Source organism: Balaenoptera ricei, chromosome 17, assembly GCF_028023285.1.
Source record: "Balaenoptera ricei isolate mBalRic1 chromosome 17, mBalRic1.hap2, whole genome shotgun sequence".
NCBI lineage: Eukaryota > Metazoa > Chordata > Mammalia > Artiodactyla > Balaenopteridae > Balaenoptera > Balaenoptera ricei.
The window spans coordinates 19,711,049-19,732,305 of NC_082655.1; positions in this window are offsets into that span (position 1 = coordinate 19,711,049).

Consider the following 21,257-nt stretch of genomic DNA (forward strand, 5'->3'; position numbering starts at 1 on the left):
ATGTCTCCAAGGAAATGAAGGCATATAGCTGAGACTTAGAAAGGACCTGGAACCAAGAAGGGACTTATTTTTATTTCTCATCTCTGTTTCTAAATTTTCTCTGCCTTCTTCTCTGTCTATGCATACTGGCTTCTATACTTAGGGTGGAAGATGGTCACAGCACATTACTCACATTTCTACATCTCCTCCATTCAAAAGAAAGCATGTAACTGAATTTTTAATTCTTTAGTTTCAATTCTAATTTCTCAGGAGCATGATCCAGGTTGTCCAATTTGAGTCTTTTCAATTGGATTCAGGGGGAAGTTTTATGCCAAAAATAAGATTCCGAGAACCCACCACATCAGATGGGGCTAGGGTTAGGGTTAGGAATATACATGAGAAAATTCCTGTCTAATAGTTTTAGTTTTTCATGAAGAAGTAGATGAGGTAGGTTGCTGAGAGACAGCAAGAGAAGGTGGTAGTGTCAAAGATTTGAGGAGACTGCTAAAGTTTGAAATTGCAATTGAAGAAAGCAAGAAACTGAATACTAGAGAGATTTAGTACAACCCTAGGTAGCATTGAGAGCCCAGCTGGGATTATCAACCTTCCATTTATGGGGGAACTAATCTACAAATTGACAGAGGCACAATGAGTTTAGGTATTAGATGATACAGTGATGGACCATGCATGTTAAGGATGAGGAGATATGTGAAGAGAGGAGACTTATGGATGGAGAGAAAGTAGAAAGAACAGCACATACAAAGGCCCTGAGGCAAGGAAAGTTTGGTGGAGAAGGAGAAGTCTAGATTGGGCACACTGATTGCAGCTGGAGTCACAAGTTGGCTTTTCTTCCATTCATCACTCACTTCAGTGCCTCTAGTGCTCAACCCAATATCTACTTGTAGCAAACACTCAATGAATACTTCTTGAATGAATCTAGCCTTATCAGTGTCATATCTAGCAATTTTCCTTCAAATTTTCTGTCCTCTAGTTGGCTCCCTCACATAGTTTACAGAGGTGATGGAGGCTTTCATCCTTTTTTAAATTATTTTTTAATTTTTAAAAATATATTTATTTTTGTATGTATTTATTTATTTATTCTTGGCTGTGTTGGGTCTTCGTTGCTGCGCGTGGGCTTTCTCTAGTTGGGACGAGCGGGGGCCACTCCTCCTTGTGGTGCACGGGCTTCTCATTGCGGTGGCTTCTCTTGTTGCAGAGCATGGGCTCTAGGCGTGTGGGTTTCAGTACTTGCGGCACTCGGGCTCAGTAGTTGTGGTACGTGGGCTCCAGAGTGCAGGCTCAGTAGTTGTGGTGCATGGGCTTAGCTGCTCTGCAGCATGTGAGATCTTCCCGGACCAGGGCTCTCACCCATGTCCCATGCATTGGCAGGCAGATTCTTAACCACTGCACCACAAGGGAAGTCCCTATTCTTTTTTTTATATTGGAAAAATTACTTAAATATTCTGGACCTCAATGTCCTCATCTGTAAAATATAGGTATACTAATAACACCTACCGTGTAGGTAGTTGTGAGGTTTCAATCAAGCAAATATGTAAAGCACTCAGCTTTTGACTTAGTAGTCAATCAATACCTATTACCCAATATAATTATTAATTTTATTGTTGTTATGGGTATTATTTCAGTCTATGAGATTATCTGTGTTCTGTGTTCATGTTATTGTCTTGCCCAGGAATCTTTCAGTTTGCACTGGACATTTGTAATTTGGAGGACACCAAACACCATTTTCCCATTTTAATTGTATCCTCAGCTCTCCTTTGAGATACTAGCCCTCCCAATTCTGAGTCCAAGTGTTCTGAGTGGGATGTCTACTACCAGTTATAGAGTAGCAACCCTGGAGGCTTATGTCAATACTTGTATTTCATTCCCCTGCTCATAGGGAATGTGGAAGTCCAACCAGAGCTAATGAAATGTGCAACAGTTTGGGGCTTTTGTCTTTTCTCTGTGGAAACTACTAGAGACCATCACTTTTCACCTTAATAATATGAGATGAGGTCGTGAAGTCTGTATCTGTGGGAACCACTGTTGCTATAAGGAGAGCTGAGAGGGCCTTCAAGGGGAGCCTGAAGATCAAGCAGAGCAGAACAGAGAGAGGCTTAAAAATGAAGTTCTGGGTGGTATTTTTTGAGCCCCTGGATCCATTCTGCCTGAAACTGTTTCTGATCTTTTGCATTATGTGAGCTTACACATTTCATTTTTAGTCTAAAGTAGCTTAAGTTGGGGTTTTGCCGCTTGAATTATACAATCTTAATTTATACACAATTTTCACTGAGCATGTAATTTTGTCCACCTTACGTTAAATATATATTGACAGAAATAGAATTATTCTTTCAATAATTTTACCCAGAAATTCCACTAGTGTAATAATCAATGGATGCTGTGCCGTTAGGTATGACATATATTTCATTTTTTTCTAGTATAAATCAAACTCTGAAATAATATGGTCTTGGAATCACTAATATGGAAATTAGTGGCTCTTAATAATTATGCTGTGGTTCTCATGAGCTATCACTGGGTAAATGATATTTCTACATACAAATTAGTTTTTATTCTGTGGCTTGTTTCACTTTTTAATGTAAAATAGGAACATTACTGAAATCTATTACTATCCACTTATTTTAAATCTGAGTTCAACTTTTTGCTATTTAATATCTATTATTTAATTTCTACCTTTCCATTTTATCCAGATTTTGAGAGACCATGGTTCTTATTACTCACAGAGGGAGTATGTGAAGTGGAAGGAATTTTGGAATCAGACAGAAGTGGGTTCCAGTCTCAGCTCTGCTACTTGATAACTCAGTGAACTTGGACTAGTTATTTAACTCTTTTCAAATTGGGAGCAATTAGAAACTTCCAGAGAGAGAAATGTAGTGAGGAATACTGAGGCAGAGTATGTAAAACTTTTAGAGCACATTAAGATACCTAAAGGCTTTCTCTAACAAGTGTTATTTTCCTTTTCCCAATTAGTAAATTTAGCTTTGTCTCCAAAGGTTTTAGTGAAAAGGCATGCCTAGCAGATATATTGTTCTTTCAATTAAAATATTAAATGTTTTTCTTTATTTACTAATTTCTACGCACTCAGTATGAAAGAGTTAATGTGTTTTTAGATGAGATCGGGCGCCTTCAGGGTGGTATGGCCGTAGACTAATGTGTATTTAGATTAGATCTTGTTCAAGGCTAATTTGATGTCATGTTTATGAATTACTTGAAGTAGCATATATGTGGATGATGATAGGAATACCTGTATTTCTTACATGTTATACATTTAGAATTATGAAGAGCTTAGAAAATCATTGAACCCCCCTCCTATCGTAATGTCCATACATCAGTTTTTCTATATATTCTTTCAGTTCCATTGGAGAATTTTGGCTTCATATTTTTTCACTTATTTTTAAAATTTATATTATTTTGTGTTGCTAACTGTGTAGCTCATAATAAGGAAATTTTAAAAAATATGTGTGCAATCATATGCTGCAAACTGTGACCCATCCATTTAATATGAGCTGAGAGAGAAGTCGCTACCCCTGTGTTTTATTCTTATTATTGAAGCATTCTTAACATTTGGATCCCAAGTCTGAATAGTTTTGTTCTTTACAGTATTTTTTGTATTTTGTATAAATGTCTTGAATGGTTTTCATGAGAAATAAATTTTGCTTTTCCCCTGGGCCTCAGTTCTGATTTTGACAATCAGAACCCATTTTAAAATCTCCCAGTTACATACCCTACCCAAAGGTCTGATGGCCATGACCTCTTCATGCCAGGATCCCTCTTCAGTTCCCAGCTGGAGAGTGAGCTGGAGTAGCTAAGGAAACTTCTTAAACAGAGGGATAAACATAACCAAGTTTGAATTTGTCTGAATTCTGGTATAGTTACACAAATGACTTAGCTACCCTTTTTTTATTGGTCAAGCTGAATCCAGGAGGGAGAAATAAGCTCCTGAAAGTTAGTGAAGACAGAAGTCTCTAGAGAACAAAACTCTATCACCTGACATGTCTCTTTAGGTGTAATGATAGTTACAATTTATGATCAAGAGGCAAGATGGTGTGATGATTAGAAGCATGGGCACAGAGCTGGAACCCAGAACTGCTACTTCCTAAGTTGGGAAGGGAGCCTCCCTGTGTGCCTCTGTGAAATGGAGACAAAAACAGGCCCTACCTCAAGGATTCTTGGGAGGAGAGGTAAGGATAAATAAAATACATGCACTTAGAAGAGTGCCTGGCATATTGTAAATGCTCAAAAAATTATAGTTGTGTTTATTGTTATTGTTTCTTGATATTTAATTAAACAATACTCTGAACAGAAACTTCATATTAATAAATAAATTCAAAATATGCTGACTAATTACAGGTAAATGTAATTTTAGGATTCCAGTAAATTTAGTTATATGGAAATCAGTGAGAAGATATTTTATATTAATTCACATTCATTGAAATGATGATTGTTGAGTCTCACGTAAATTTTTACAGAAATCTTTACTTCAGAAATTTCTTCATAAGCATAGAAAAAAAGCACTTTACAAACAGAGACTAAAGGAAAAAAAGGGACAAAGGCATTTTGACTTCCACTTTATTCTCCTGTAAACTGAATCCTATGCCCGGCTAGAACTATTCCAGTTCTCTCCTTAACTCCTCTCTTAACCAAAATTCTTGAAAGAATCGTGTCTACTTGAAGTTACAATTTATTACCTGCACCTTTCTTCTGGACCTAAGGTAATATGATTTCACTGCTCCTCTGCAACTTCCCTTGCAGAAGCCACTGAAAAACCTGGAACTACTAAAACCCAACAAATCCTTTTTATTCGTTTACTGATGGAGGCTTCAAAGCATCCAGCAGTGTTTGCTTTTCCTTCCTTCTTGAAACACTTCTCCTCCCCTGGCTTCCTCTTTTCTATTTTTTCCCTGCATCTCTATGCACTTCTTAATCTTCTCAGATACCTCTTTTTGTAACAATGTTGTCAACTTTTATATTCCTCAGGATCTGTATCTCGACCATCTCATTGTTAGACTCTCCTTGGTTGATTGGATCCAAGCCAATAATTTCAGGTATCACCTAAAGCATCCCAAGTTATATGTCTCAATTTATGTCTGTTTATATTTCTGTCTCTTAGATACCATGGTGCTCCATAAATTTCTCAAGGTCACTGTGACCTCAACTAAAACTTAGTATTTTTCTTCCCACTCCAAACTTGCTTCCACATGAACTCTTATTTAGAATGGATGATTCGACCATGCTCTTCTAAGTTAGAAACCTTGAAAGAACACTGGATTGTTTCCTGCCCACTTTCCAATATTTCCCATTGGTGCCCAAGACCAGTTGAATCTGCCTTTTCAAGTACTTAACACCATCCTTTTCTTTACATCTACAGCCTACGTTTGCTTTGTTTTTTCGTCTTTTACTTACACCATTACAACAACCACTACACTGTAGGGCAAGAAAAGGCCATAAAGGTAACTGAAGAACATTGGATTCTCAGAGAAAAAGAAACTTAGATAGGTAGAACCTTTAATGTAAAGTGGGAATAGGTTGTGGTAAGTTGGCATTTGACTGAGAAATTTTACAATAAGATGAAACCTAGAGCTTCCCAGGTTCATCCTCGGCCCCTGTGACTGTACCTTTTGGTCTTTCTGGCATGGGGCCATTTCTTCCTACAGTGCCTGAAGCCACGATGCAGTGTAGACGGTGAATGCTTAATAAATATGAGTTAGGCTGAAGGAAAATATAAAATGAAATCTTGAGCTGCTGTCACTGAAATGTGTTATCTCAAAGGTCAGGTAATAATTTAGAGGTGATAGTCATGTTTGAATACTCCTGAGGGGTTGTCTGTTCTAATGAACAGTCATGCCACTCAATTAAATTAATTTCAAAGGTATCTGTCAATTGTGTACTAAAAATTCCTCAGTGGTCCAACCCACATTTTCATCCATATCTTCAACTTTTTCCAACCAATCAACATGATTAATTCATTACTAAGAATACATCTTGGGTTTCTACTCTATTTTTTACTCAACTGTTTGCTTTGTCAGAATGCCTTTAACCCTCTATTCGTTCTCACCTACCAAGATCCTACCTGGCACACAAGAGACTTTAAGATGTCACCTCCTCCAGGAAGACTTTCCTGATCCTTCCGCTGAATGAAAATTTCTTTCCTCTTAGCTTCTCTGACACTCTGTACCGCTTTCATGGCTCTTATCACAACCTGCTCTGTACTATAATTATTTGTGTACTGGCTCATCTTGCCTATCAGAGTTTAAGCTTCCTAAAGTCAAGAAATGTCTCTTATTTTTATCCTTCCACCCTTCCCCAAGCAATGCTTGGTACAGTGTTGCTATTCAATAGGTATAAAATTGAAATGAGCTATGAATTTTGCCATTAATAAGTTTCTTGAGACCTGAACTATCAGATAAACACATGTCTATGCCTTAATCTGTGCTAAATTGTATGGAATGTCCCTATCTTCTTTCAACTATGTACTGAAAATCTCTATTTTCAAAGCTACTAAACAACAGCTTATTAAAACAACAACAAGAATAACCATGAAGATTTTCAAAGCAGCAATCTCTAGACTTCTTAGCCCTGAAAAATCACCATGTTGAAAGAGGCAATAAGGTGTGTCGTCAGTAGCACAGACTCTGATCGAGAACTGCCTGGGTCTGAATCTTGGCTCTGCCACTAAGAAGCTGTGACCTGAGTAAGCTGCTAAACCTGTCTATGCCTCGCTTTCAGCATGTGTAACACAGGTATTATAACAGTGTCTACCTCATAGGGTTGGTATGAGAATGAAATGAGTTCATCTAAGTAAAGTGCTTAGAAGAGTATCTGGCACATGGTTAGTGTGCAAGTGGCTTTAGCTATTACAGTATTATTATTATTATGAGTGCTCAGTTGTATACGTTTGCCCCTGCTTTGAAAGCATGAACTTCTAAATGATTGATTCTGTGTTTTCTTGGTCTTTGTATTTCAAGTGACCAGCACAGTGCCTGGTGACTAGTAAACACTGAAAGGGAAGAACCTGAAAGAAAATTTCTCCTTGTCCTGGAGGTGAACATGAACGTGTTCCCTGTCATGAATATCCAAAGAACTTTCTTTTCCTACTCTCATCAACCTCATATTTAACCCTGCTGGTTTTCATTTATTTTATAATTCAATCATAATGAATTTTAAAGTCCATTCGAACTTCCAAGGATCTCTGGAGACTTGCCTCATCAGTCTGACATCACATTCATTTACATTTCTTGTTTTTTCATTTCCTTGTATGAGGTCTAAGAATTGTTCCAATAAAACACTTTTAAGATTGCATTACACATACTGTGTGCTATTTATTCCTGGCTACACGTTCAAATTCACAAGCAAGAAATTGCGTATGCCCTGATCAACTATTGCAAACTGTAATGCTATATCCGTTATAATTGAAAAAAAATTGGACTGGGATTATTCTTTGGGAACCATCTAAGCTAATAGTTTAAATGGAAAATATTTATGCAAAAAACTTAGCCAGTTCAAGTTCAGGGAGATATTAGAGGCCATCCAGCTTGATCATTCTCCCATGACGGTAAGTTCTTCAGTAGCTTCCGTGATAAATAATGATCTGTCTTTTGCCTGGATTTTTCCAGGAAAAGAGAACACATTACCCCCAAAGTCATCTTCTTCTTTTGGTGGGCAGTTTTAATTGGTGGCAAATTATTTCTCATATTGAATATAACCCATTGCTCTCAAAAATAACATAGGTTAAAGCAGATCACCATCTTCCATGATGGTCTTCAAATATTTGAGAACAGGTATTTTATTTCCTGACATATTATAAATCAACAGATTGTACTGATGGAGCTCAAGAATTTTTAGACCTAGAAGACACATAAATATAATTCGATCCTATTATTTTACAGATGAAGAAATTGAAAAGAAGAAACGTTGTGTACTCAGCAACCAGCCTAATTTACAATTTTATAATTTATTATAACATATACAATTTTATAACTGAGTACAATATACACAATTTTATACACAATTTTATAATATATAATATAATTTGCTGTAACAAATACATTGGGCACACATTTTTATTTTATTACATAAATAACATTGAAGACCTTGTTCAACTATAGCCAATTCATTCTCCTCCCTCCCTCCTCAGAGGCTACCACTAAACCATATTTGTTATGTAACGTTCAAACATATTGTATCAGTTAGTGTTCCAGCAGAAAAACAGAAGCACTTTGGGTGACATGGCATAAAGGATTTATGGTGGGGATTTGATTTTACATGGTTGTAGGCACTGTCGAAGAAGTGAAAGCCTATTGCCTCTGCATCTGGGCCCAAGTCATTGCAGGTGAGTCAGACTGGCAGTCAGGAACGTGAGCTAGACGTGAAGTGGAGCAGAATGACAAATCAGAATATAAATCAGTCCCTCACTCCCTCCAACCTTGGCAATGCTGGTGAAATAGAAGGAGCTGGTGCCCTTTGCCATGAAGCTGCGCACATACCTGGCACTGGCCTCGGAGTAGCTGAAAAAGAAGCTGCTGGCCTGGGGGAGCTGCAAGCCTGGTTGAGCAACATAAGATGAGCAACAGTAAGACACAACTTGTGGGATCTGTAGTGGCTCCTGGTCGCTACAGAATCCACAATGCTGTACAGTTGTCTAGGGTATGCAGTTAACTTCTGCGGGTCATCGAAAGCTGGGGCTCAACTGTAGAGACGACCTACAGATTTCTTCCCTCGCCTTGTTTTTGTCAACAAATTTCTCAGTTTTATATTTTCTCAGGACTGACTACTGGCTTGGACTAAAAACGGTATCATGTTCGTCAATCTCAACATCTGAAACATTTGCTCCTTTAATCGCACGTAAAGGGAGAGTGGGTGGTGAAAATGAGAATCAATGTAGTCCCTACATCGTCCTGAGGGTGAAATGAGATGATTATGAAGTACTTAGTTTAGTGAGAGGCATACAGTAAGTGTTCAATAAATAGCTGTAAATTTTAATATTACTATTGTACCTTAAAACTCTTGCTGCTTCTATTTGTGTGTCTCACCATTAAACTATAGACTTCTTGAAGATAAGGTCTGTGGCTGTTCAGTTCTGTATCCTCAGAAGCCTAGCTCAGAGCCTGACCTATTAGAGGGTGTTCAATACTTGGAGATTGTATTGAAAATGAGTTTATGAGACTCTTTCCTGAGAGCAATTTCTAGTAGGAGAAGAGAGAATTTATGAGGATACTGAGCACATGAGAATGAAGGGGGCACCACCACTGGGGGAAAATACTCAAATATTAATTGCATGAATTCTATGATGTTATATCACAAGAAGTTCTTGATTTATTCTGTAAATGGTGTTGGTACAACTGGCTAACAATTTAGAAAAAATTGAGTTGTATCTCTAGCTGACATCATCATATGGTAAAATGAATTCCAGGTGTATAAAACATTTAAATGAAAAAGTAAAGCCATTAAATTTTGGAGGAAAATAGGCAGGGATGTATATGTGACCTTGGAACAACATTTTCTAAATACGTCACCAAAGAAGGACTTAACAAAATTTTAATCTTACACAAATAAGAAAAAAATTTTTCCATTTAAAAATCTTAATGAACTAAGGAGGGAAAGAACAAATTGTACTGATATTTGCAAAATATATGACTAAGTGTTAATATTGTTAACCTGTGAGAGATTCCAATAAACTAGTATGAAAAATATAAACAAATCAATAGAAAACTGTACAAAGATCATGAACAGCCATTTCAAAAAAGAAGAAAGAGAAATGGCCAATAAGAATATGAAAAAAATACTCCCTCTTAATAGTTTAAAAATTGTCAGTTAAAACAAAGAAATATAAACAACAGGGACCTACTGTATAGCACAGGGAACTATATACAATATTTTGTAATAATCTATAATGGAAAAGAATATGGAAAGAATATATATATATTTAGATATATACATATATATATATATGAATCACTTTGTTGTACATCTGAAACGAACACAACATTGTAAATCAACTATACTTCAATTAAAAAAAAAACCTGCAAAGTCCCTTTTGTTATACAAAGTAACATGTTCTCAGGTTCTAGGGATTGTGACATAGACACATTTGGGGGTCATTATTGCGTCTACCACAGTAGGTTAAAAATTATTGACTTTTATATAGATTTCTCATACCCCTCTGCTCTGGGTGAGAACACGAATACCCATAGCAGTCAAAAACCATACTAGTGGGCTTCCCTGGTGGCGCAGTGGTTGAGGGTCTGCCTGCTAATGCAGGGGACACGGGTTCGAGCCCTGGTCTGGGAGGATCTCACATGCCGCGGAGCGGCTGGGCCCGTGAGCCACAACTACTGAGCCTGCGCGTCTGGAGCCTGTGCCCCGCAACAAGAGAGGCCGCGATAGTGAGAGGCCCGCGCACCGCGATGAAGAGTGGCCCCCGCTTGCCGCAACTGGAGAAAGCCCTCGCACAGAAACGAAGACCCAACACAGCCAAAAATAAATAAATAAATTTATTTTTAAAAAAAAACATACTAGTCAGCAACTTGCAGTGCCAGTTTGCCTAGCATTTGAGTAGCTTGGGCCTGGCAACAGCACCCCAGCCTTTTCCATTTATTTTCTGTAACTTAGAAGTCAGTCTTTCAAAATGTTGATTCTGAACTTTTAAAAACCTATATTAAGTAACAATAAATATTAATTTTTTGTCTCCTTTCTCATCTCTCAACTTTAATAGTGTGTGAAATATTATTTTATACCCCAAACCGTTTTCTTTCTTTTTTTTTTTTTTTTGTAAGTATTAAATTTGAAGCTTGAAACAAAGGAAAGCACCTCATCAAGGAATAATGAGTTTCCCTTGCAAGTCAGGGTGAAAAAATTCTCTCTGATCCAGACTTGCAGTAGTCTCCATCCTTCTTAATTGATTTCACACTTCTGCTTCACGTGCAGACACAAAAATACTTGATCCAAAAGAGAAATGAGAAATCACAATGGCTTGAGGACGAGTTTTTGAGTGAATCAGCACAAAGTTGTTCCACTAATGCTTCTGTCATTTTTTTTTCCCGTTATTTTTAACAGGCAATGAAATTAAGTGGAAAAAAGCTCAGTCAAATCATTGCATTCTGCCTCGTGTTTCTCATCTACAAGTTGGGAAGAGCCCTATCTCCTCTTATCTTACTATGTAATTTTAAAATTTGAAATGTACAAGCTAATGGGCCTTTATAGCATTAGGTTACATTCATGTATTTGTTTTGCATGTGCTGAAGGTTGAGTTCAATTTTATGGACACACGTCAAAGTTCTGCGGTTGTGTTCTCTTCATTCTAAGCATTAGGTCAATCTCTCACTCAACTCACTGAACATTTGGCCAGTATCTATTTCTTCAGTAAAAATTCAATAAAATGTCTGCTTTGTGCTCTGAAAGGGCAAGCTAGAAATTCCCATGCAACATAATTATAAAATTTAAACAAGTGCATAAAACCTTGAATGTGGAATAAACTGTAAGCGTAAATGCTGAAGAATGGGCTTGGAAAAAGTAGTGTAAATGAACAGGCAGAAAGGAGGTGGGTGAATGGAAAAGCTACAGGCAGTCTAAGCCCTTCAGTGAATCATTTTGTATTGACTCTGCTGTCTTTGATACAATAAGCAAAAACCAAACACAGGTAGCCATTTCAAATCATTTACATTATATTTATATTCAAGTGGATAACCATATTCAATATAAAATTAATTCAGTTTAATTAAGCCAAAATTTTCTAACAATACACATATCACACACACACACATATCCATCTGTAGGAGTAAAATGTCTCAGTGCCTAAAGCTCTAGATGGATGGCTGTGATGGTTCCTTAATAGTCTTGTAGATGTAAACGTACTCCATTTCTCTCTCCAGTGGCTGGATAGATTGATAGTCTGGATAGAACCAAGAACAAGATATATAGTTGCTTTGAGGTCCAGAGTTTCCATCCAGAGGTTAAACCTTCAAATGTTAGGAGGGTGTGAAGAGACCATGGACCACTACATCAGGAGTGAGTGCCATTGATCATGAGAGCTTAGGGCTCTTATCTTTTATCGCGGGGAACTCAGTTTCTGTGATTGGTTGCCCTAAGGTTATCACTATTCATTCCCTTCCTAAAAGATGTTGCATGCAAGCTAGCTAAACTCTTGTTTCAATCTAGATAGGATTAGTGTACATGTTGACTCTGATACCGCCACCCATCTAACTGCCCAATTCTATTAATCTTCAAATTAAGCAACCCTCACATGTTGGTTCAGAGATGTTGCTGCCAGAAATGGAACTTACCAGTCATGATTCACATAGCCATATACTCTATGGAGGGCATTCTCAGCAGTTGGAAAAGTGGGATGGAAGTCCTGGAACTAACTTCAATAGATCTGCCTCCCCAAATAACCAGCTCATTGGAACAGAGCAAGAAATGATGTTTGAGATGGAAAAACTGGATGAGGCACTTAGATTTGATTCATTTACTCTGTCTCATCGTAAGTTTTTTTTTTCTAAGAGCAAGGAAAAGTATATTCATACCCATAGGAGTGGGCTGCAGAGGGCTGGGATAGGAAAAACTCAGTAGCTAACAGTAAGATACAGCGTATTTGAAATCTATTTCATCATTAGGTTTCATCTGAAATTTCTGTTTTGTTCATTTTTTAAAATTCCATTTTTCAACATAACCATTATATATCAAATTATTTAGCATCTACAGTAATTGATATCCCAGGAATATACATTAAAAAATATTTGATGCAATTTAGCTTAGTAGGCAAACATGCAAGCTATGACTAGATGGACTTCCAGTTAAAATCTCAGCATTACCACTTTATAGCTGTGCACATAAAGCAAATTATTTAACTTCTCTTTATGCCTCAGTTTCTTTATCTGAAAAGTGAGGATGATTATGTTAGTACCTACCTCATAGGGGTGTTGGGAGGGTTAAAGGAGAAGAGGCACTTGAAGAACTAAACACCATGTTTTGCACCTAGTAAATGCTCAACAAATGTTAATTATGTTACTATTATTGTTATCCTAAAGTTTAGCATACCTTTTGTCTCTGTACTATAGTTAAAGAATGAGGGACTTCCCGGGTGGCACAATGGTTAAGAATCTGCCTGCCAATGCAGGGAACACGGATTCGATACCTGGTCTGGGAAGATCCCACATGCCGCAGAGTAACTAAGCCCGTGCACCACAACTACTGACCCTGCGCTCTAGAGCCCACATGTCACAACTACTGAAGCCGGTGTGCCTAGAGCCCGTGCTCCGCAACAAGAGAAGCCACCGCAATGAGAAGCCCGCGCACCAAAACGAAGAGTAGCCCCCGCTCGCCACAACTAGAGAAAGCCCGTGCACAGCAACAAAGACCGAACGCAGCCAAAAATAAATAAATAAAATAAATAAATTTATTAAAAAAAAAAAAAAAACGCAGGCAACTGGAAAGCATTGTAGACTGAAATATAAACTCTACCATAACAGGGCAAAAACAACCTCCTTTCCCAAATTACCTACGGAGATGATAATTTCACACAGACTCTCAGTGGTGCCATGGAACATTGTGTCAATTGGTGGGAAGACCTGGTGTGGTACCCCATCTCTCTGGCTCCTTTTGGGAGCTGGACTACCAAGCAGTGGAACTCCTCTGGGTTTGATGAGAACTTCCACTATGGAAAAGCATGAAATGTACTCCAGCAGGACTTCAAGAGTTAAGATGAGAAGAGCAGGCAGTAGCTTTTCAGTGAAGCTCTGCTGGATAGAATTTGTGCCGTTGGCCTGACACTTTAAAATAAGATCGTGGGGTCTTGGACTCTGTCCAGATATGGTTAGCATCTTCAAAGACTCCTCAGTACCATACGGAACAAATCACCACTCCCTCACCTTCCTCTCTTACACCCTTCTTGTATTGATAATTTGCACAAAACACACAGCTGGATTAAGTCTTTTATAGCTTTTGGGTACTGAAAATACCATGATGCCATCCAGACCCGCTGACCCCCAGTACATCATTCAAAATAGCCATGAAGTCTGTAAAAGGAAATTGTAGTAGTTATTACCTTGAACTTGCATATTGACTTATCCAGCATTGCCAGGAGACCAAGTTTTCTGAGGGTATTGATTAGTGTTTTATCCATGTCTATGTCCCCAGTACTTAACACAATGCCTGGCACATAGTAATTACTGAAAAAAAATTGTTAAATATGTAAGTGAATGAGAGAACGAATGGCAGCCTGTCTATAGAGTGGTCCTGGCATAGATAAGGAGGATGATTATGTAATTTTAGTATCAATTTAAACAGGGAGTGGAATACTTTAGGGAAAAGTGTTCATCCTTCTTGGACGTTTGAGTATATGTCTGACCGCTCTCGGCAGTGGAAGAATAGATTACAGGGGTTTGGAAATTTTCTTAGGCATTTTCCAGAAATATGCAGAAATTGCAATTCCTGAGGAGAAAGCCTGACCTCAGTGGTGCCAGGAGCATGTTCCGAGGGTGCCTATTGGGTGATGAATTCCCATGATGCATGAAGCATTTTCTTGCTCAGGGCATCAACTTAAGGAAGCTGAAGCAAACTGTGAAAAGCAATTGAACATTCTTAAGAGTGATTTGGAGTTTGAGAAGATTCCTTAAGATTAGAATCTTAGAACCCTGAGGTTCTAAGGATTCCTGAGATTTTTAGGAATCCTAAGATTCCTTAAGAAGGTCACATTATAAAGGAAAAAAAAATAAATGAGATATAAATAGGAGAGCGGGAGGCAGATGAGATGAATTAATCGTATGGTGCAAAGTTTTATTTTATGTGTGGAAATACACTTAGAAAATTACACATAGAAGGTTAGAGCTGGCTGGAAACTTTGGGAAGATTTGATTCTGAATCCTCCATTCTACAAATCAGGGGCCGTGGCCAGGGTGTTTAAGCAAATTATCCAGAGTGACACAGGGGAATTAGTGGCAGAGCCAGGATTGTAAAGCGGGGCGCCCGGTTTCTAAGCCCTGCTCTTTCCACTCCCTGAGCTGGCTGCCTGACCCTGGTGCAGAAGGAGAAAGCACTCCTGAGGTTATTTGGAAGAGCATTTGTCATCTGGCTGCCACACTCATGGGAGAGCCAGACCACTTGACGGTGGAAAAAGACGATGGAAATGCAGAATGCGAAGACAGAACTGCAGATTTTATATGGAAAACATGAACCAACTATGGTTTGAAATATTAAAAATAGGTTAAATTCAATTTAAATTCTATTGGATACCAACTTAAGGGCTATAAACAAAATGTCTGGAAAAGATTATGCAGCTATCTCCCTTTTTGCTGCATAAGGCAAATTAAAAGGACCGTCCCCATCCTCTGGGAACTTATTGAAAGGTTAAAAACATTAACTTTAATAAAGAAAAAGGAATAAAATATAGAACAAGGATTACTCCCATGATCTTGGCCTTGCCCTCTGTGATGTAGGAACAACAGCTCTGGGCTGGAAATGAAAGAACTGGATTCTAGTCCTATCTAGTCCTATTTAAGTAATGACTTTATTCACTTCATCAACAACACCCTGGGGTTCAGTTTATTTATCTGCAAAATGAGGGAATTGGATGATATGTAGTATCTCTAATAGTCTTTGTCAAATTTAACATTCTAAGACTTACCTTTTTTAAAAAAAAGAAATGAGTAGACATTCATTTATTAACCATCCGCTATGCATCAGGTACTGTGCAAGGCATTGTGCATACAATGCTGAGCAAGACAGGTATGATCCTGACCTCATGGAATGTAGCGAGACAAGAAATAAACAATAAATAGGTAACTTATGAAGCTTTATCTATAATAGGTAGATAATATGACTAGTAATAGGAGCTAAGCTGGGTTAGAAAGTAAATGTCACAGGTAGAAGGCTCTTTTGGGTCTGGTCCATGGTAGGCCTCAAGTTCAACACAAACACTGAATTGCCATAGAAGGAATGTCCCTAGTAGAGAAGACTGCATATGCAAGGGCCTTGAGGTCAGAAAGAGCTTGCTATAATTGAGGACCTGACAGAAAGTGGCTGTGGCTGGGAGATGGTGATCAAGGGGAAAAGAACGCATGAAATGAGAACAGAGCAGGTCTTGCAAGATGTTGCAGACTGTGGGAGGCCGTTTGCATTTTAACCCAAGGGCAATGGGATGCCATAGGAGGCTTTAAAGCAGAAGAGCAACGTGATTTAATTCACGTATCAGAAAGATGACTTTCAATTCTGTGTAGAGAGAAGGTAGAGGGGCAGGGGTGCAGAAGGGAGATGCGGAGAGGTAATTGCAATACTTTAGTTAAGTGAGGTGGTGACTTGGATGGGAGCTACACAGTGGAAATGAGAAGGAGGGGGTAGATGCAAGATATAATTTAGAGCTTGTGTTGACAGGATTTATTGATTATTAGCATGTGTCTGGCAGGTGACAGGAAAAGAGAAACCAAGGTCAAAGATGATCTGAGTATCTAAGCAGATGGTAGAGCCATTTACCTGGGAAGGCTGGAGAAAAAAGAGGATTTGGGTGGGGACAAAAATCAGTAGTTCTGTTTGGCCTTGTCAACTTTGAGTTGCCTCTTAGACATCTACAGGGACATACCAAGCAGATGGTTGGTTACATGAGTCTGGATATGAGACGAATGGTCTGGGCAGAAGACATACACATTTTCGGAATGTCAAAATATAGCTTATAGCCAAGGCTATGAGGATACCTAGAGAGAGAATGAAAATAGGAAAGAATGCCTGGGATTGTGACATAAGTGGAGGAGTCTGCTGCAGAGGCTGAGAAGGAATGACCGGTGAGGTAGATGGACTAAAAGTCTCATTAGCAAGAAGACAATGTTTCAAGGAGGGAAGGGTCAGCTGTGTTGAAAACTACTGAGAAGTTGAATAAACTGTAGATTGAAAAGTGTCATTAGGTTTGGAAACAGAGATAGTTGGTGACCTTTACAAGAGAAGATTTTTTAAATAGTGGTGAAATGAAAACTACATTAGAATGATATGAAAAATAATTGAGAGATGAATATGTGGGATAAACGTATAGACATTTTTTAAGAAGTTTTGCTGTGAAGATCAACAGAGTGTTAATATAGTAGTTAGAAAGACTTCAAGAATCAAGAGAAGAAAATTATTTTTGTTGTTTTTGCATATCACTTTTTTTAATATTTTATTGAAGTATAGTAGATTTACAACAGTGTGTTAATTTCTGCTATACAGCCAAGTGACTCAGTTATACATATATATTCTTTTTCATATTCTTTTCCATTATGGTTTATCACAGGATATTAAATATAGCTCCCTGTGCTCTACAGTAGGACCTTGTTGTTTATCCATCCTATATATAATAGTTTGCATCTACTAATCCCAAACTCCCAATCCATCCCTCCTCCACCCCCTCCCCTTTGGCAACCACAAATCTGTTCTCTACGTCTGTGAGTCTGTTTCTCTCTCATAGACAGGTTCATTTGTGTCATTTTTTAGATTCCACATATAAGTGATATCATATGGCATTTGTCTTTCTCTTTCTGACTTACTTAGCTTAGTATGAGAATCTCTAGTTGCATCCATGTTGTTGTAAATGGCATTATTTCATTCTTTTTTATGGCTGAGTAGTATTCCATTGTATATATGTACCACATCTTTTCATCTGTTTATCTGTTGATGGACATTTAGGTTGTTTCCATGTCTTGGCTATTGTAAATAGTGCTGCTGTGAACATAGGGGTACATGTATCTTTTCAAATTATACTTTTGTCTGGGTATATATGCTCAGGAGTGGGATTGCTAGATCATATGGTAACTCTATTTTTAGTTTTTTGAGGAAACTCCATGCTGTTCTCCATAGTGGCTGCACCAATTTACATTCCCACCAACAGTGTAAGAGGGTTCCCTTTAAGAGAAGATAATTAAAAAAAAAAAAGATATAAGACAGTAGAGTGTATAAAATAACCGTTTGTCAATAGCCTGTTAAGTAATGAGAGATAAATAATGTAGAGCAGTGATTGGCAAACTATGGCCCATGGGCCAAATCTGGCCAGTTGCCTATTTTGGTAGACACCTTGATGGCCCATGAGCTAAAAATAGTTTTTACATTTGTAAATAGATTAAAAAATTAGAAAAAAAATGTAGTGACATGTGGAAATTATACAAATTCAAATTTTAGTGTCCATGAATAAACTTTTAATGGAACACAGCTACACCTACTAGTTTATGTATGGTCTGTAGCTGCTTTTGTGATGGGAAGGCAGAGTTTGAGGTCACAACTGAGAATGTATGGCCCAAAAAGTCTAAAGTATTTACTATCTGGGCCTTTAGAAAAAAGTTTGTTGATCCCTGATGTAGAAGAAAAATGAATTTACTTGGCGAGAAGACCTTGCAAAGAGACTGTGACTGAGTCCCGGAGGATGAGGGGCTGGTCTCTCATAGGGTCAGGGCACTTAATCAGTAGAGCCAGAAGTTAAACGTGAGTGTGGATGCACCAAGTGTCCTGAGTTTGGTGACCATGGGACAATATCATTCTTTGATGCCCCTGTTTTCTCAATGACAAGGAGGTGACCTAATATAGGCATGGAGTTACCCTGGAAGTTTGAGGAAAACCTACTTGTCCTCAAGAAGAAAATGTCACAGTGGAACAAAACTCCAGGTATAAAATTCATGACTTGCAAGTTTCAAAAGTGAAGTACAATGGAATATCTTTAAACTTGGAACAATTCTCTGAGCTGGAGAAGGAAAGAGACTTTGAGAAGAAGCACATTAGTTTGATGCCAATGGTTATTGGAGGGGCTCTGCTCCTTCCCTTCTCTTGGGATTAGTCATAAGCCCCCAAGAGGGAGGAGCTTTATCTCCACCCTCCATGTAATGTGGGGGCATCTTCAAATAAAGGGGACAATGCCTGGATTTTGCCCTTTGAACCCTGGGAACCAGCAGCCTTGCAGATATTTTCCCAAGTGATTATGCCATAGAAGCAGTCGAGGACATGTGCCTTCATGGGGAGCGGGGCAGAGAGAGATGAGAGAGTCTTGCTCAATTGTCTGTAGTTACAAAATATTGTGGTAGAAAATCCACCTGTTGCACGTGGTCACGCAGTCATAGCAGCGGTGGATGGAAGCGTGGAAGTGCATGCAAGAAGTGGCTGGAAGACAGGGATGAGACATAAGTGACAGCAAAGGGGACAACAGACATCCAAGGAAGTCTAAGGAAAACCCTGGTTCAAGCAGGGCTTTGTAAACCTCAGTGAAAGTCAGCAGGGGCAGCTAGTGACCGAGAACCAGTTGTCTTACTCTGGATACTAAATCGCTTTTGATTCTTGGAGGTCACCGTAAAGTGGGGCAGGTGTGGAACCATACACTGGGTTTACTTAGAATTGACTGAGAAAACCCTTAACTGACTGAATTTCCCTTGAAATTGCAAAATCCAATCTGCTCTAGGTGCCATAAGAGTTTTGAACAGAAACTAGGAAAAATACATTTTTTGCATACTTGAGTTTTGTGGTTTGAAAACTTTAACAATATTAACAGGAGTTGAAAGGGAGAGGGAAGAGTTTTAAATTGTCAGTTATTCTCTCTAGAAAGGGAAAAATATTTTTCCCATGTAAATGATTTCTTCTTCTGGACACTGTTTCCTTCTTTAATCATAACTGTCATCGTAATTATTGTGTACAGAGCTTATTATGTGTGGAACATAATATAAAAGACTTTATGTGCATATTTCATTCAATTCCCACATTACTCTATGAGCTGTAAGGAATTGTGATCATTTTATAGATGAAAAAATAGAGGTCTAGATAATAATTTAAGTAATGTTAAATAGTTTGCCAAATGTCACAAAGCAGAATCCACTTGATTCTAAAGTCTTTCTTTCTAATCTCTCTTTCTAGTTTCCATTTCACCCAGTCAATAACTCTAATGGTAATAACTTTCATTTAGTGAGAGTGCTTTTGACAGGTACTGAGCTAATTGCTTTAAATATTTCATTTCCTTTACCCCTTACAAAAAGTTCATACCTTATTATAATTTCCATTTTATAGATGAACAAACTGAAGCTCATGGATGTTAAGTAATTTATTCTAAATCACCCAAAACAGTAAGCACCCGAGCCAGGATTTAAACTTAAGTCTGTCTCCAAAGTCCATGTTCTTACACTGTTGCCCCTCAGACACCTGAGAGGCTATTGCTCTTAGGTAACCTTTTTTTAAAAATTGCAAGAGTGGTGAAGAATCCTTTTCTTTGTCTGTTAACTTAAAGGTACTGGCCACCCACAAAATCCATGCCCCTTTCTTGGACACTTAGCCTCCTTTGCAGTTGGGTGTGGCTAAGTATAATGTGAGTGGAAATGATAGCTTCCATTTCCAGGCTTGGTCCATTAATCCTTCTATACTGCCCACCATGCCCTTTCACCTTGATCTGTCTGGCTTCAGATTTGGAGTGGACCCTAGGAGATAGCAGAGCCACAGATGGAAGCAACTGGGGTCCCTGAATAACAGCTTGGAGCAGAATCATCTTCAGAGAACTGATACCTACTCAGGCCTGTGTGGGGATGGTGGAGGAAGAGCTTTTATTGTATTGAACTATTATATTTTGGTCTACTTAATATCTGCTACAGTATCTTAGCTTGTTCTATAAAGTTCAAATGGAAAAGGATATAGTAGGAGAAAAGGTAACCAAAAGAAAGTAGAGGAGCTATATTAAAATCAGACAAAAAGCATTACAGAGAGATTACAATGGGCACCCTGCAACTATTTACAGTTTAGAGAGACCATTTTGGCTATAATGTGGTCTGGATGGGAACAAGCCCAGAACAACATTGGGAATAGGAAGACCAGTTAAGATGCTATAGTAGCAACCCAGGAAATAAATGATGGCGGACTGACCTGGAGTGGTAGAAGAGGGGTGAACAGATTTAAGCTAATTTAAGATTGTAAACTGAGCAGGTCTTGTGGTTGATTATACACGGACTGAGAAAAGGGGAGGACTCAAGGATGACACCTATGTTTCTGGCTGGATGATGGAGGAGCCATTCACAGATGTATGTGACACAGGAGAAAGGGCAGGTTGGTGGGGTGGAGTAGAGATGATGAGTTTGGCTTTTGATGTGTTGCCAAGAGGAGCTTGGGTTGAACACACAGAGCCGGAGCTCGGGAGAGAGAAACAGATCACAGGTCTAGCTACAGAACGTGTTTAACTGGTGGTTAATACCAAGGGAGTAGCTGAGATTTCCCCATATTTTGCATAATGAATAAAATGCAATTGTCCCCTCCCCTCACCCCCACTCTCCCCCGCCCTACAAAAACACACGCTC